This window comes from Triticum dicoccoides, chromosome 1A, assembly GCF_002162155.2.
Source record: "Triticum dicoccoides isolate Atlit2015 ecotype Zavitan chromosome 1A, WEW_v2.0, whole genome shotgun sequence".
Classification (NCBI taxonomy): Eukaryota; Viridiplantae; Streptophyta; class Magnoliopsida; order Poales; family Poaceae; genus Triticum; species Triticum dicoccoides.
The window spans coordinates 522,437,143-522,454,955 of NC_041380.1; the positions used below are offsets into that span (position 1 = coordinate 522,437,143).

The 17,813-nt window shown below is 46.6% G+C and overlaps 1 long non-coding RNA gene across 1 annotated transcript; it reads right to left on the bottom strand.

Moving 5' to 3' along the window:
- Nucleotides 1-1,766: 1,766 nt before the first annotated feature.
- Nucleotides 1,767-3,893, bottom strand: LOC119316104. The gene is made up of 4 exons (XR_005152824.1): nt 3,177-3,893; nt 2,782-3,011; nt 2,634-2,702; nt 1,767-2,099 (listed from the first exon to the last, which is right to left on the bottom strand). It is a non-coding gene; the product is annotated as an uncharacterized LOC119316104 (long non-coding RNA).
- Between the last annotated feature and the right edge of the window lie 13,920 nt (nt 3,894-17,813).

The window sequence follows — 17,813 nt, forward strand, 5'->3', positions numbered from 1 at the left end:
ACTGGTTTTTGGTGTAGGAGAGAGAAGAAGATCTAATCTTTTTGGTTTCTCCCCATCACCTTAAATACCTATGACATAAGACTTGTTTGCATACACACTATCATATGGCCCCATTCATCGGTGACACAATGTGGTCACCCACACCACTACTCTCCCTCACTCCTGTGCATGTACCAGTCGTCTCTGCCTTCTTTGCTATGGCAATTATCCGCCATTGTCTCGTCGCAACTTCAGCACTCCGGCCATCCGTGCTACCTCATGCGGAACGCGAGGGATCCTTTTCCCTCTCCCCCACTCTTTCTTGCAAGTCGCCATCATGGCGGCTTGAGGACTACATATCCACAATTAGAAGTGGCCATGATGTGGCGAAGGTAGAAACGAATAGAGACGGTCCGTCCTGGGAGATATATGGTCATTGGAGGAAGGTAAGGAGGGTTGTGAGAGGTTGTGTGGGCGGCATAGATGTTTGCTATGGCGGCGTGTGGTCAAAATCGTTGTCGGCAGGAGCCGTGTCTTAAAATGTGTGCATAGATGCAGTTCTCTGCTCCCACACATGGGTCTAATTTTTGGATCATGCATTGATGGTTACCTATTTGGAGGTACAACTATATAAGAGAGAGAATTTTAGGTAATGACCTAAACATAAGGGAAAAGCAACCCGACCCTGATAGTAAATTTAGTTAACTATATAAGAGCTTTCTTTTTTTGTTAAAGTGACAATTATTAGGGATCGATATAACTAATTTATCAAATCTATTGAAGATGCCCGTACAACAAAAGGCTAAAAGGCATCACTTAGCTATGTGACTGCTGCTACTACTACCACCACCATTTGGAAATCTGAGTCAAGTGAGGAGTGACTTCGAACCGCAATGTTGCTAGCTTTTTCTGCAACACATAGGTGAATGTTCATACATATCGCAATTGCTCATAATTTTGTAGGATTGAGGAAATGCTCATACATATCTCAATTGCCTACTAGCTAGGTATATTGTATGCTTCGAAATTTGCAATTTCGATCGCAAAGATGTGAGGAAGTGTTTCTCTATGGGGAAGAAACATTAAACAATTTTACAGATCATATACATGGTTGTGGCTGTAATACCCACATCACGAATGTCATACCCAAATTTGGCGGTTGAGTAAGCCCATAAGAGCCATGTACATGTGGAAAATTTGTCTCTGCGTAAACACACCAAGGTAGTAATCAGCTAACACTACCAGAAACAGAAATATTTCTGTGGGCTGAAGACCGACAGGAAAAGTGGGAAACCCGACAGGGAAAGCATTTCCTGTCGGGCGGCCGTCAGGGAAAAACAACAGGGATAGCTCGACAGGGATACCTGCTTTTGCCTGTCGGCCAACCGACAGGAAACATTTCCCTGACGGATATTCCTGACGGTGACCGACAGGGAAACAAGTTTTCGTCAGGTATAGGATGGCCAGGGGTATACGCTATATCCCGACAGGAAAATTCACCGCATTTCGCTATCAGTTAGTCACCGACAGGAATATTCAGTGCATTTCGCTGTCATCTCGTGCCCGACAGGAAATTGTATATCACACCCACAATGATTTTGTACTCCTGTCAGTCCAATACCTCCAGCAATTGAATGTACAGATTAATGTTCCATTCAAATTTGTATGTTGCACCTATTACCACAAACCATACCATAACCAAATGCACGTGTCAACCATAACCATAAATTAGAAGGATAAAGTTTAGTTTCACACATCTAAGTACATAACAATTCTTGACAACAAAAGATAAATTGTTCAACTTGCAAGTTGCAAGGATAAGCTTCAGTGCATTACAGACAAAATACATCATACTTCACAACAATAGATCATAGTTTAGAACAGATAACCTGGCTTTAGTGTTTGTTGCAACTACCAAAATGCTATTGTGTTACCAACACTACCATCACTTCTAAAGTCCTGTTACCATACTCTGTCAACAAAGGCACTTCCCAGGTTACCATCACTAGCATTCTAAGTCTTGCTTTCCCGATTGTTGGAGTCGTCACCGCCAACAGCTTCACCCGAATCACCATCACCGGTGTTGTCATCAAGTGCTTGGGTTCCAATATGAGATGCCCCTACATCAGATTATTTATTTAGACAAACCAGGAGAGGTTATGAAGCAAACTAGAAAAGGCCTCTGAATTAAATGTTGCAGTAAACCATCAGGTAGAAAATATGAATTATTATAACACCACATGGCCTTCTGTGAGTAAACCATCAACACACTGAGTTTGGACAGATTTGGTGAACAAGGTTAGTAGTCATTTTAACTAAGAGAGAGTGATCAAAATAAAAGTAAACATCTACCACAAATGGTGTTTTGATTTGGCCAAGAAATTAAGTATAGTAAATTCGCTAAGTTGGGATTACATGTGCATGGACGAATCAAGGTGCACTCATACAAGCATATCTTGACATGTTTTGGGTGGGAAATGAGAGGAAGTGGTGCCAACTATCAAGCCAAATCTGTATATAGTACCTTACCAATCAATAAGATCTAAGATATTCATGATATGGATAATGGCTACTCAAATAACATAATACTCTTTATTTGCAAAGGTTGGCTGACCATCGGTTTGATAAAAAGTTTCAGGAAATAATTTACTTACATGTGGCTGGGACCTTGCTCCTTGGTGTAGCTCCTCTGGTAGTTCTTTACCCATCTCCTTAAAAAGGACCTATGGACAAGTATGCAACATTAGAACAGTTGGTAATTTGAACAATTAATCTGAAATATGTACACATATTTGCATGTACCAAGAAGAGTCGTTCATGCATATCCACTTTATTTTGCAGGTACTCATTATGTCGCTTCAGTTCTTCGTTTTCTTGAATAGCTCGTCACTTCAGTTCTTCGTTTTCTTGAATAGTTCATCGAAGTGATGCTAAAGTTGACAGCCTCAGTTTCTTCTCTCTAGATGTTGAGATAACATCAGCCTTCTTAATTGCCCCATCCGCTATTGCTAGTCGCCCATGGGGAATGCCACCTGATGATTCATATAACATTTGCCCATGTAACTCTCGCTCCTCCCAATTATCAGGATGTGTGGCTCTAGCCAAATCACGGTAATCATCCTAGAACAATAGTTATTTTAACTTGGATACATGCAGACAGAACCAGTAGTTGGTGATTAGAAGGAGCGAGAACATACGTGGCGTTTTTTTAGCACCAATAAGCACAAAGATGCGGCCATGCATGTTCCTTAACCCATGGTATTCCACCTTCCAAGTATTGGCCATATTCAAGCTCTTTTGAACATGCCAACGTGCCATCAAGCCGCTCTCCTTTCTTCTCATAGTAGAACTTCACAGCATCCACACGAACTTGATACATCATGTCTCTCACTTTTTTCATTGCATAGTTGTCAAACACACGATCAACGTCATCCTCCACCTTGTCCGAGTCTTCATCATCCTTCACATGAACCTCAAACAAGTTCTATAAGTTCACACATTTTCATGTCAAATATGCATGTGCAATACAGATTTTCAAAATAACTCCCAAGTACTTGGAACTTGCCCAAAACACTTGCTTCACACGATCTGCTGCTATCTGCCCCTTATCATCTAGAGTATCATCATCATAATAATCAGATCACTCCAAAGCTGGGCGGGTTTTAATGACAACATCACCTTCCTTCTTCTCAATTATGCCGGGGTGTTCTCATTTAAGAATGATTCCAAGTTGCATAGTATAGTTGTCCTGTTTGGAATTAGGGCCAGCATAATTAAATTGCCTAAACAACAAGGCAAGCAGCATTAACTGGTAGGATAATGGTGTCGATCATAAAAGTAAGCACATGTGAAGAAACAACCATACCTGTCACCTTTAAGAGTTTCTTAGATTGGTAGAAGTCCTTGGACAAGTTAGCACCTGGAGGCATAAGTTCATGGATGATTTGTAACACATCATCATATTCTGCAATTGACATATTATACTGAGATTTCATTGCTAGCAAACGCGCTATTGTAGAAAGACGCGAGTGTGTTGTGTTCTCATGGACAATTTCATCAGCACTGCTAACCATCCTATAGAAAGCCTTGGCAGAGGAAGTTGGTTCTTCATCAATTGGTGGAGGACAGGGACCACCTGGGTCAACTAACATATTGTCCATTCGATCAACCATTTGGCCAATTTCATCATGCCTCGCACAATTTGTGGCAGAGGAAAATCCGTCTTGGCTAGGAACATATTTCTCACCATGTTCTGTCCATATTTCATAGTTTTCCCTAAACCCGTATTTATACAAGTGCTTCTCTACCTCATCCCTACTGCGCTTAAAATAATTACGACACTTGGCACATGGACACTTGATTTTACCACCTTCGGCTACGCCGGGAAAAGAGAATGCATGGTCTAGAAATCAGTTGGTTTGTTAAAGCCATGGGTTAGAAGGAATTTGACCAAACTGCCAACCACTATACATCCATGTAAGATCTGCCATTTAACAAATTCTATGTTGAAAATGGAATATATCAGCTATTTAATTATTTAAGCTCAACACATCATACTTAAGATGAGCTATTTAGCAACAACACATATATAGTAATTGGAAGCAAACAGATGTACACATAAGATAAAAATGTAATGCTGGAAGTTTAATGCTTACCAAAGGCTTGCTGAAATAGTGAAAAATGTGGAGTCACCAAGCTGGCCAAGAAACTCCCAAAGTCCACTAGCAAATCCAAGATCTAATCCTACTACACACAACATAACCATTTGAGATAATTAGCATAAGGATAGTAGGAAATGAAAAGGAAGGAGCTAAAAAAAAAACCCAATAGCAAAATAATGAAAAACTTTGGTAAGCATTATCGGACCACAAAACAAGACATGCATAGATATATTAGAGAAATTGACCGAATATTAAACAACAACAAGCATGCAGTACTGACCACTACCTTGATAATCAGCCGTCGTTTAACTCTGTTTTCTTTCTCATCAACAAGTGAAATAACTTCAGAAGTCCTATAACCTAGGAGATGTAAAAAAAAGATTTGACTTTTAGACTTTGGTTTTGGCAATCTAATCAGCAAGACAAAGTATTTGATAGTCTACTGGAAGAAAAACAAGTGCCAAATCAGGGTAGGCGTACAGATTTGTATGTCTCTTTCCAGCACGAATCTGATAGGGCCTAATAATATGCCGTGGATGGGTAACTGACACAACCCAACTCTATAAAATCCATCCAAATAGCTAGTAGCTTATTCCTAGATGGATTAGGCATGCTACTATCAGCAACGGGGCGATTCAGCCATATGGGCTCCTCCGCCACTTGCAACAAATAAATCTCAAATGCCATATGGGCGTCTGTACAGGAAAGGGTGGTACCTGGATTGGAAAGGGCGCCACTCAGGGAAGGATGCGGTGGTCCAGTGGACGACGGCCACGGGGTCGTTGACGGTGGCCCTCCTCCGGAAGCGCTGGGAGATTACCAGCGACACTTCGGGCAGCGGGTGGTCAGTCTACTGACCAGCGAATCAGGCGGAGGGGGCGAACGAGAGGATGGAATAGGCGAGGGATTTGGGGGCGCAACCGACGGCGAGGGATTCGGGGCGCAGCCGGCCGCTGGCCGCTGGAAAGAGAGCTAGGTTGGGGGCTGAGATTTGGGGGAGAATGTTCGAGAGTGAGCTAGGTCTGGAGCGATTTGGGGATAGAGCCCATATGTTTTTTTTTGAGAAAATGGCGGGCTCGAATTGGCAAAGCGGCGGGACATGGGCTACTTTTGACGCGAATTAGATGAATATGTGGCGTCAAATGGGCTATTCCTGTGGGCCGAGAAGCGACCGACAGGTATATTATTATTCCTGTGAGTCCATGGACAAGCGCACAGGAAAATTAATCTATTCCTGGCGTGTAGTTGCGGCCCGACAGTAGAAGCCCATTTCCCTGTGCGCTAACGCGGGCCCGACAGGAAAATAAGACTCACAGAAATATTTCAGTTTCTGGTAGTGTAAACGCTAAAACCATCAATTAATCTTATATGAACACGGTTAGTCGATGAGGCATGTGTAGTTCATATCCTCTCATTTGCGTCATTTTAACGGGTGCAAAGGCCCGGGGGACAATAAAGCTCTTTCTTTATCTAAAAAGAATTCTCTCATCTGCACACTCCAAACTATGGGACGCTTTTCAAAGCAACAATAGAACGAGAGAAAAAGTGAAAGAGTGTGTGTAAAGTGAAGTCTCAAAAGAAAAAAAAAGTTAAGTGGAGTGTCATCGTATAGAAGAGATGTTTTTTTGTCTTCACTTCACTGTGAAATTCACACAGGTATTACCTTCGTTTGGAAAACAGATTCCAAGCTTAATTACGTTCCCTATATCCAAATTAGTGAGATACTGGACAGAAGCTTAGACGTGAATCATGCGATCCTTTGAACTCTATAAAGTACTCAGGAGTCATGACAGTACGGCAGTTAAGCAGCATGACGCAAACAACCCTAGAAGATGCTTGGAAACTTGTATTGGAATCGCCGTTAGTACTTGATTACACGGAATTTAACATATACTAGTACGTACTACTACACTCACACATGCATATACACAGAATTTTGTTTGGAAGTTATACTACCATACAAGAGGTATATACGTACTACTACACTCACACATGCATATACCCAGTTCCTCCAGGCGTCGCCACCTCCTCCACCTCTCCCACCGCCGCCACCGCCCCCGTTCCCTCCGCCTTGGTAGTGTGCGGCCAGGCAGAGCAGCACCGCGCAGAGCCGCCTCGCCTTGCCTGACATGGCCGTCTCCTGTTTCTGGCAACACACCAGTAGGCACGTCGCTGTGCAGAATGTGCAGTCCCTCCTCTCACTATCGCTCGTCTTCGATCTCTGCGCTTCCCGGAGTCGTGGTTTTGCAGCAAAAATAACAAATATGACCTATGGACGAAACTATTTTACAAATTAAACTGTGTTTGAAAAATTTTTATCCGACTGACCCTTTTGTGTAGCGCCCGACATATAGGCGTCACATTACACTGTGCAACGCCTAGCTCTTAGGCGCTACACACCTAGCTAGAGCCGTACCTCAGAATGTCTGAAAAATGCTAAGTCAGTGTGCAACGCCTGAGAGTTAGACGCTACACTGTATAGTGTGTAGGCGTTGCACAACATGCGATATGCAAACCCATGCACAAAGTTAATTTAACACGCAGGAGAGGGCAAGGAAACAAGCAGACAAAAGAGCCTGCAGGCAGAGGTACGACGCGCGGCATGTCTGGATGGACATGTGATTTCATGCATGCATGCATGCAGGAGAAAAAGTGGTATAAGTATACTAGTATAGGTAGTATATATGAACATGGTAAGTGGAGAAAATATTTGGGCCGGGTCCACACCGTGCCATGCATGCATGGGCTTGCCCTGTGTAGAGTGTGTCCACACCGTGACGTTGGGTGAAGTCACTAGTGCAACGCCTACATGCTAGGCGCTACATTGTACAGTGTGGCGCCTAGCTCTCAGACGTTGCACATTGACTTAGCATTTTTCAGGTAGTCTGGGATGCGACGCTGGATATGCATGTAGCGCCTCAGAGCTAGGCGTTGCACAGTATAGTGTGACGCCTAGATATTGGGCGCTACATAAAAAAGTTAGTTGGATGAATTTTTTTTAAACTGAGTTTAGTTTGTAAAATAGTTTCGTTCATAGGCCAAATTTGTCAATTCTGCCTGGTTTTGCGCCTTATATGAACGAATGAGGGGGACAGGAAGGACGCCGGAAATTGCGTAACCTTGCTCCTTGCTTTTTCTCAGAATTACGGCTAGGCCACTTCGTGCTGCGCTAGCTATTACCGTAACTACCCGCCCTAGACGTGTAGATCACACGTCGTGCTAAGCATGGCTACATGCGTACGGACAGCAGGTACAAATACTTCCGTGTAGGCTACCGATAGTTGCCTGAATATAACACGGAAACGCAATTCGCTGCCCGAGCTCGTCTGCACCTTATGAACAGTAAATTCAAAATAAATATGTAAAATATAAAATTTCTAAAAAAAATTAGGTGGCAGATATTTCAATGCGTGATATTCATACCAAATTTCAGCTTGTTCGAACATCTGAGGAGCTCGTGGAAAAAAAGACAAAATCGGTCAAAACAGTACATGAACTGTAAATTTTTTCTTGCAGCCCAAAATTTTGTCTTTTTTGCTGAGAGCTACTGAAATACATTCTCTCCCTATGACGTACTCCCTCCGTCCCATAATGTAAGACATTTTTTTGACTTTAGTGTAGTGTCAAAAAACGTCTTACATTATGGGACGGAGGGAGTACTTGGGATTCTTTTGAAACGAATCATATCAACCAAAATCATAGTTGTCACATAAAGTGGAGTAATGTCATGAAAAAAGAGTTATTTTCCTATTATAAAACCACAGATGAGTAAACCCCCACCTAGCAACAACTATAAGAATCCAACTTGACCCACCCGTCAAAGAGGCAGATGGCCAGGTGATGAGGTGTAAAATTAACAAACATACCACACCACTTGACTATTTGACTATTACTAGCATTTGGAAAATAAATTCTAAGTCGAGTGAGGTAGTAATTTTGAAGGCTGCCTTTGCTAGCTTGTGTATCAATCCACTAGCTAGATATGTTCCCATATGTGATCTTTGGTAGGTTTTCTTGGGGGATTGCTCATAAGTATTGCAATTGCCCACATGATAGGTCTATATGCTTCCAAAAAAAATTCAATCACAAACTTAAAGCTTGTGTTTCTCTATTGGAAATGAGTCATGTCTTAACACTTTCCGAGATCAAATATACAAGTACACGGGATGTGGGTGTAAAATGCATAAATGAATCTTAAACACAATTGACGGCAGAGTAAGCCCATGACACCCATGTACATGTGAAAAAAATTGTTTTTGCACATATTCCCTATTTCAACCCCCACTATGATAGAAATCAACTTAAAGACCATAACCATCACTCACCTATAAACACATCCAGATGAGGCATGTCTAGACCATATTCTCTCCTTTGCGTTATTTTGGTGGTTGTAGAGGCCGGGAGGCAATAAGCACGCAAAAAAGTTCCTCTCATGTGCACACTTTTCAACTATGGGACTCTTTTCAAAGCAACCGCGGGAACGAGAGGGAAAAGTACGAGAGGTTGCCTTGTGAAGTATTGTAGTATCATAGAAAAGTACCAGGAGAAGCATGTATTATATATCATCAAAAGCATATCATTGTGTTCACATTTGAATAAAGCTAAACATTTTGATGGCATATAATACATTTTTACTCAAATTGAGAACATAGGAATGCGTACACGCCCTATACAGCCAAAATAAGCGAGCATTAATTTTACGTAAGTTTTATCTTGGAATTTGGCCCATCTAGATTGATTTTTAAGTACTGCTTTTTGCATCATTTTTAACTCACTACTAAAACATAAGCATTGAATCTTGTAAGTCACTCCCCTTAGAACATATCTAGCATATTTGACTTATTAACATACAATGCAAAGACATAACACATCCGTCAATTTTTTATACTGGAAATTGGTTTTAGGTATAGGAGAGAGAAGAAGATCTAATATTTTGGGTTTTCCTCCGTCACCTTAAATACATAGGACAAAAGACTTGTTTGCATACACACTGTCATATAGCCCGTTCATCGATGACCCAATGTGGTCACCCACACCACTACTCTCCCTTGCTCCTGTGCATGTGACACTCGTCTCCCCCTTCTTTACTGTATTAATTATCCACCATTGCCTTGTCGCTGCTTTGGCACTCCGACCATCCTTGCTACCTCATGCGGCACGCGAGGGATCCTTTTCCCTCTCCCCGCCTCTTTTTTGCAAGTCACCGGCATGGCGGCTTGACAGACTACATATCCACAATCAGAAGTGGTCGTGATGCTGTGAAGGTAGGAACGAATAGATGTGGGCTGGTCTGGGAGATATATGGCTGTTGGAGGAAGGTAAGGAGGGTTGTGAGAGGTCGTGTGGGCAGCAGAGATGTCTGCGGTGGTGTTGGGTGGTCAAAAGCATTGTCGGTGGGTGGTCGGAGCCGTGGCTTAAAATGTCTGCATAGATGCAGTTCTTTGCTCCCACGCGTGGGTCTGATTTTTGGTTCATGCGTTGGTGGTTACCTATTTGGAGGTACAAATAAGAGAGATAAATTTAGGTAATGACCTAAAGATAAGGGAATAGCAACCCAGCCCCGGTAGGTAATCCGTAGAGTTTTTTTTTTTGTCAAAATGACAATTTTTAGGGATAGATATAACTAATTTATCAAACCTACTAAATATGTTCGTACAACAAAATGCTAAAAGGCATCACTTAGCTATGTGACTACTACTACTACTACCACCGTTTGGAAATTTGAGTTGAGTGGGGAATGACTTCGAAGAGCAATGTTGCTAGCTTTTTCAGCAGCACACAAGCGAATGTTCATACATATTGCAATTGCTCATACTTTGGTAGGATTAATTGAGGAAATGCTCATACCTATCTTAGTTGTCCACTAGCTAGGTATATTATGTATGCTTCGAAAAATTTGCAACTTCGATTGCAAAGACGTGAGGTAGCGATTCTCTATGGGGAAGAAATCATTAAACAATTTGAGAGATCATATACATGGTTGTTGGTGTAATATCCACACCACGAGTGTCATACTCAAAGTTGATGATGGAGTAAGCCCATAAGAACCATGTACATGCGGAAAATTTGTTTCGTGTAAACGCATCAAGGTAGGAATCAGCTAAACACCATAACCATCAATTAATCTCATATGAACACAATTAGACGAGGCATGCGTAGTTCATATTCTCTCATTTGCGTCATTTTGATGGGTGTAGAGGCCCGGGAGACAATAAAGCTCTTTCTTTATCTAAAAAGATATTCTCTCCTCCGCACACTTGCAAATTATGAGACGCTTTTCAAAGCAACCATGGAAACGAGAGAAAAAGTAAGCGAGTGTATGTAAAGTGAAGTATTTATTAAAAAAAAGTTAAGGGGAGTCTCATTGTATAAAAGAGATGGTTTTTTCTCTTCACTATGAAATTCACACAGGTATTACCTCGTTTGGAAAATAGATTCCGAGATTAATTAAGTTCCCTACATCTAAATTAGTGAGATACTTGTTGAGTATATGTGTTATATGCATATTGTGTATTGGGTCTGCCTCCTAGTTCCTTGTATAATTGAGCTCCGTGACCCACTTTTGTACATTATATATACATGTCTATGCACGAGACAATACATGGTGCAATCATATATGGTATCCGTTTTTAGGTTTTACCCCTAGTCTTCCGCTGTCGCCGCCGCCGCCGCGCGTCTCCTCCGCGCCGCCACCGCCTCCCCTTCGCCGCCGCCCGCGCAACCCCGCGCCGGCCGCCGCTACTCTGCCCATCCGCATCGCGTCGCTCCATCCCGCGTCGCTTCCCCGCTGCCGCCAGCCCCGCGCCGCTCCACGTGCTGCGCCTTGCTACAGCTGCTGCGCCTCGCTTCACCTACAAGCTGGCTAGAGACTCCGTACCAAACTAGCATCAAGCCGATTGTTTCTAGTTGGACGTGTACTACTTTACTGTAAGTCAAAGGGGAAAGTATCTAGTGCTCCCAGGCTTAGGATGTTCCCACTGCTTCAAATGTCCGAAGCTAGCTAGCAGCCGATGTCTGTCTTGATCGATTCCGGCAAGACACAACACAGGCACACGTGAATCTTACCTGTCCCGCTGCCTGCCCTGCGTAGAACCACCCGTCAAGCCACGCCAAATCGCCTCGCTGCTAAATTGCCTCTAGCCGCCCAATGGTCTCATTGCCGCCAAATCGCCTCGCTGCTAAATCGCCTCCAGCCGTCCAATGGCCTCACTGCCGCCAAATCGCCTCGCTGCCGCTGCATCATGCGTCAAGCCGCTACATCACGCGCCAAGTCGCTTCGCTGCTGCTGCATCACGCGCCTGCCCATCTGCCAGCCGAGCCGTCCGAGCAGTCCGCACGCTGACCGCCGCTGCCCAGTCGTCGCAGTCGGACTGTGATGGCGTCCACCGGCCTGTCCACTGTAGCCTATGTCGTCCCGCCATCGGCGTCCTACGGTGCGGCCCCGCCAGACCGTTCCGACTTGCCGCACGGCTCGGCTTCGCTGCACCCGCTGGCGTACGTCGCCGCCCCATCACCGGCGCTCTTCAGCCAGTCCGTCGTCGCCCCACCGCCGGCATCGACTCTGTCCGTCAATCCCTTGCTGTTGCGCGGCACGTTCGACAAGCCCGTGTACGAGGCTCCTGGGTACTGGTGGGGGTCGTCCGGAGGCCAACACACGTTCGCCGGGCCACAGCCAGACGGCACCCAACACCTGCAGCATCTGTCAGCGGGCCAGCAGGTTCTTCCGGCGAGCCATCTGGCCTACCCGACACCGCAGTTGCAGCCAGGGCTGCTTCCCATACCGTTTGAACCATACCCACCGCCGCTGCCGAGCGGTGGCTACGGCCTCCCCATGGCGTCTCCGTCCCCCTCGTCGGCCCTGTCGCCGGCGCCCTGGGACCCGGTGCTCCTTCCCACACTGCATGCTGCTCCTACGCCGAACAACTACACCGGAGGTGATGATTGATACATGGACACCGGGGCTACGGCTCACATGTTTGCTCATCTTGATAATCTTGCCTCCTTCACTCCCTTCACCACCGACCGTCGCATCATTGTCGGCGACGGTTCCACACTCCCTATCACACATGTCGGGCACATTTCTTTTCCTTCTAATTCCATGCCTATTACTTTGTCTAACAAATTTGTGTCACCTCATCTTATTAAGAACCTTGTTTCCATTTGTCGTTTAACTCGTGAAAATCTTGTTACTCTTGAATTTGACGGGCTTGGGTTTTGTGTCAAGGACGCTCGCATCAGTATAGTACTTCACCGATGTGACAGCTTCGACGAGCTCTATCCGGTGCATTCGCCGTCCACCTCCACCACCGCACCGGTTGCTCTCTCCGCCGGTGTCGATCTCTGGCACGCTCGTCTGGGTCATCCCAACCCCGTCACACTTCGTCATATTCTTAGGAGTTTCAGTTTCAGTTGCCATAAGATAGAGGATCACACCTGTTATGCCTGTCGTGTCGGCAAACATGTTCGCCTCCCATTTAATAATTCCACCACCATCGCGTCTTTTCCTTTTCAGTTGATTCATAGCGATGTGTGGACCTCTCCGGTTCCTAGTAATTCCGGCTATTTATATTATCTGATTATCCTTGATGATTATTCCCGTTACGTGTGGACTTTTCCATTGCGCAGAAAGTCGGATGCATTTTCCACTTTGACGGCTTTTTACTCCTATGTCAGCACGCAGTTTGGGCGTCCCATCCTTGCTCTTCAGACTGACAATGGAAAAGAGTTCGACAATCTTGCTTTCCGCACTTTTTTGTCGCATCACGACACAGTTTTTTGTTTCACATGCCCGTATACTTCACAGCAGAATGGTTGAGCCGAACGCGTCCTTCGCACTCCGAACGACTACGTTCGCACGCTCCTGTTTCATGCTAACGTGCCGCCTCGTTTCTGGCCGGATGCACTCGCCACTGCATCACTTCTTCTTAACATTAGACCCTGCCGCCCACGGTGGAACTACGCACCTCACCATCTTCTCTTTGGTACGCCCCCATCTTATGATGGCTTGCATATATTTGGGTGCCTTTGCTATCCCAGCATTGCCGACACTGCTTCTCACAAGCTTGCACCTCGATCTGTCGCTTGCATCTTCATCGGCTACCCCTCCAACTCCAAGAGATATCGGTGCTACGATCCCGTCTCCCATCGTGTGTTCACTTTTTGGCACGTTTACTTTGATGAGCATGTGTTTCTGTTTCACCAGGTACCCCGGCTGTTCCTTCCGCCACTGGTGATGCGGGCTCCTCGACGCCTCTCCTAGGGCGCTCGGGCGTCTCTCTTGGCCCGCCCCTGGCTTCGAGGCGCGCCCCCCGCATGCGGCGCCCCCGACGTTGGCGCCCGTGCCTCCTCCAGTGCCCGCGGCGCCCCCGACGCCCCCGGTGCCTGCGCCCCCCCCGGCGCACCCGAGGTTGGCGCCCGTGGCCCCCTCGGCGCCCCCGGTGCCCCCGGCCCCCTCGCCGCCCGTGGCCGGTCTGGTCACCCGCGCCCGTACGGGCGTTTTTTTGCCTGAGCTCGCGCTACGCCTCGGCTGACTACGTCCATTCGGCGTCCACCTCTGAGCCGTCGCCATTACCGTCCTTCGTTCGAGCCGCTCTTCGTGACCCGCTCTGGATGGCTGCGATGCAAGAGGAGTTTGACGCCCTGTTACGCAACCGGACGTGGCAGCTTGTTCCCCGTCCCCGACACGCCAACGTGATTACCGGAAGTGGGTCTTTAAACAAAGCTCCGTCCTAATGGTACCCTTGATCGCTACAAAGCGCGCTGGGTCGTTCATCGCTTTCGACAGCGTGCTGGCATCGACTTCACCGACACCTTCACTCCGGTCGTCAAGCCCGGCACGATACGCACGGTTCTCCACCTTGCGGTCTCCCGTTCTTGGTCGGTGCACCAGATGGACGTCTCCAACGCCTTCCTCCACGATCACCTCGAGGAGCAGGTCTTCTGCCAGCAGCCTACCGAGTTTGTTGACCCGGCGCTTCCCGACCACGTGTGCCTGCTTTCGCGGTCCTTATACGGACTCAAGCAGGCTCCGCACGCTTGGTACCAGCGCATCGCGGTGTTTCTCCATCAGCTTGGGTTCCGCTCTACCCACCCGGACGCCCTCGCTCTTCGTCTATCATCAGGGCTCTGACACGGCCTACTTGCTGCTCTATGTCGACGACATCATCCTGACGGCATGTACGACTTGTCTTCTTAGTCAACTCACGGCTCGTCTTCGCGCTGAGTTCGCCATCAAGGACTTGGGTCCTTTGCACTACTTCCTCGGTGTCGAGGTGGTGCGTCGTCCGGATGGCTTCTTCCTTCATCAGCGGAAGTATGCTCATGAGCTCCTCGAGTGCGCCGGCATGCTTAACTGCAAGCCCGCCGCTATGCCTGTTTATACGAAGGCCAAGCTTTCTGTCACGGATGGTTTTCCTGCTTCGGATGCTGCTTTCTATCAGTCTATTGTTGGTGCTCTCCAGTACCTCACTCTGACTCAAACGGAGATCCAGTATGCCGTGCAGCAGGTGTGTCTTCATATGCATGCTCCTCACGACGTTCATTGGGCTGTCGTCAAGCGGATTCTCCGCTATATCTGTGGCACTATGGATCTTGGCGTCACACTTCACGCCTCCGCCGACACCGTCCTCACCGCCTACTCCGATGCAGACTAGGCGGGCTGCCCTGACACTCGTCGCTCCACTTCAGGCTATTGTGTCTACCTTGGACCCTCACTCATCTCGTGGCCGTCCAAGCGGCAACCTACGGTCTCTCGTTCCAGTGCTGAGGCTGAGTATCGTGTGGTGGCCAACATCGTCGCCGAGTTTTCGTGGCTTCGCCAGCTGCTTCAGGAGCTCTCTTGCCCTATTGACCGTGCCATGGTCGTCTACTGCGACAACGTCTCGGCGGTCTACCTCTCCGCTAACCCGGTGCATCATTGACGGACCATGCATATTGAGTTGGATATTCATTTTATTCGGGAACAGGTGGCCCTTGGCCATATTCGTGTTCTACACGTCCCTACTTCCCACCAATTTGCAGATATCATGACCAAGGACTTGCCTACGGCGTCATTTGAGGAGTTCTGGTCCAGTCTTTGCGTCAGCCGCGGTGCCGCTTCGACTGCGAGAGGTGTTGAGTATATGTGTTATGTGCATATTGTGTATTGGGCCCGCCTTCTAGTTCCTTGTATAGTTAAAGTTCGTGGCCCACCTTTGTACATCATATATACGTGCCTACGCACGAGAGCAATACATGGTGCAATCATACAATACAGAACAAAAGCTTAGACGCGGTCCTTTGAGCTCTCAAGTACTCATGACAGTGTACGTCAGCTACGAGTACAGGACAAAAGCACGATCCTTTGAACTCTGAAGCACTCACGACAGTACGGCACGTACAACCGTACAAGTAAAGTTTAACCGCAGCTAGCTACGTACTCCGTGCCCTTCGCCGCCCACTCCGCCTCCGTGCCCACCGCCGCCATGTAGAGCAGCATGAGCAGCAGCGCGCAGGTACTCCTCGCCTTCCCTCTCATGGCCGCACGTCTCTTGTTCCTGGCTATACGCACGCACGTCATTGTGCGACGTGCAGTTGTCCCTCCTCTCGCTGTGCCTCGTGTTCGATCGCTGTGCTTCCCGGCCGGTGCTGGTGGCCGCGCCTTATATAATGAGCGACGTGAGAGGGACGGCGGGAAGGTGGCGGGAAATTGCGCACCCCCACTTTTTCGCGGATGAGGGCTAAGCTTGTTCGTGCTACGCTGCTACGTACCCTAGTCCCAGACGTGTCGACCGACGCGTACGAGAGGATGGTGGCAACAGTGCGTAATGGCTGTTGAGAAATAAAAACATGTGATTAATTGTATGGAGGGATGCCTCCCAGGAGGTGTCTGTTGGGAAAGATGTGTTTCCCCAACACACCCCTTCACCATGTATATAAGTGGGTCTCCCACATTGCAATGGAACTAGTGGATCATTTGGACTCTTCATGTGTCCCTGTCGTGGAATTGTCACGGCAGATGCCCTTAATGTCAGGACTTAGTCGCGAGGCCAACTCATCTATATGGTATCTTGAGAGGGGTTGAGAGGAATTGAGAGACGCAACATAAGACAAGGATTTAGACAGCTTCGGGCCCCGAGAAACATCATCCGGTAATAACCCTACATGCTGTTTGTGGCTAGATCTCATTATACTCATGAGAGAGTCGCCGGTAAGCCGGCTCTTTGTGTCTAGCCCTAGAGATTGTTTCTTCTTGCTTGTCCTTATTTGGGGAGCCCTTCCCCTCCTTATATAAGTTGAAGGGGCGGCTTACATATAGAGTCCTATTAGGATTAGAACTAACTTATTCTCTATTACAAGTCAGATACAAGTACGGGTCTTGCTTCCTCGTAAAGGAAATATTCCTCATGCCTTCTGTCTTAAGCCGGCCCACCATAATATGAGCCGGCCTACTGGGCCTTGGGCCTAGTCTTCTATGTGACCCGCCGTCGGGGTCATCCGTGAGTCGTCTGACCAGTGAACCGCCAGACCCGTGAGTCGCCAGTCCTCCGGTGGGTCATCGGTGAAGCGCCAAGTCCGGTCGGGTCATACCATGGGGTATATCCCCGACATTAGCCCCCAGTTTAATTTGGATTTATCCATGTTAAACTGATCCTATAAAACAAATACAAGAACAACTTTGACAGATTGTGTTCCGGGTTAAAAATTCTTGTACGCCGGCACCTGATTATCCTTAATTCCCTGTGCCCCGGGTTAAATATTCTCCTGAGATGGGACCTAATTATCCTTAACTCCAATTGTCATTTCCTTCATCTAGAAAATCCGGGTCAAATAAGCTAGCTTCATACTCAATTTGTTGATGTTGGTTTCTCACAGAAAAATATTGTGAAGAATAATCCACTTGAGTCGGCTTCCAAGGCGCCGGGTTAAATAATTTTGGTCTTCAAATACTCATATGATATTCAGCCGGCTTGAAGATGTAAAATTTGCCGATTTATCATTACCAAAAACTGCCGGATTATAAAATAGACGATGGCGGGTCATAATTGTTGTTGACACCGGTTTATGTCATTGATCCTCCTGATTTGCTCAAAAATGATAATTTAAAGATTTTTCTCCCTTATATCCATATTACCTGTAACCCTCAAGTCTTGAGCAAAACAAAGTGATGGTTTAAGACTTGCTCCAATAAATGTT